This window comes from Carlito syrichta, unplaced genomic scaffold, assembly GCF_000164805.1.
Source record: "Carlito syrichta isolate Samal-C Ts95f unplaced genomic scaffold, Tarsius_syrichta-2.0.1 Scaffold135628, whole genome shotgun sequence".
NCBI lineage: Eukaryota > Metazoa > Chordata > Mammalia > Primates > Tarsiidae > Carlito > Carlito syrichta.
The window spans coordinates 3,633-4,042 of record NW_007079724.1 but is presented as its reverse complement, the minus strand read 5'-3'; the positions used below and the strand labels follow the sequence as shown (position 1 = coordinate 4,042).

The 410-nt window shown below is 74.6% G+C and overlaps 1 protein-coding gene across 1 annotated transcript in view; it reads left to right on the top strand.

Moving 5' to 3' along the window:
- The window catches only part of LOC103250881 (nuclear receptor corepressor 2-like), a gene marked incomplete at its 5' end in the record, with an annotated part of 6,181 nt that overhangs the window by 4,258 nt on the left and 1,513 nt on the right, over positions 1-410 (top strand). The window lies entirely within an intron of this gene.

Sequence of the window (410 nt, the reverse complement as noted above, 5' to 3'; positions counted from 1 at the left end):
CGTGTCCTTAACCTCGCTGCGCTCCCCCGCCCGCCCGCGCGCGGAGCTTGTGACTCGGTTTTGTGCGTGTTTGAGCTCGTCCTGGAGTCTGCTAATCTGAAGCTGGGCTGCCCCCCCCCCCCCCGGGCCCTCACCTGCCCCGCCACCCCTCCACTAGGCCCAGGCGCTGCTTCCCTGCGCTCACACCCGCCCCCCTCCCCTCTCCCCGCCGGCCCGGCCCTGCCCTGCCGCTCGCCCTGGAGACCGGCTGGAGTGAGGCCCTGCCCATGCCCCGGGTGTGGCGTGGCCAGGTCCACGGCCGCGTCTGCGGGGCGGCTGCGCGTCCACAGCTGGCCGTCTCGCTGGTGGGGGAGCCCGTGTCGCGGGTGGGGCCCCATCCGCCCCGGTGCCGTCCCCGCTTGCGTTTCAGA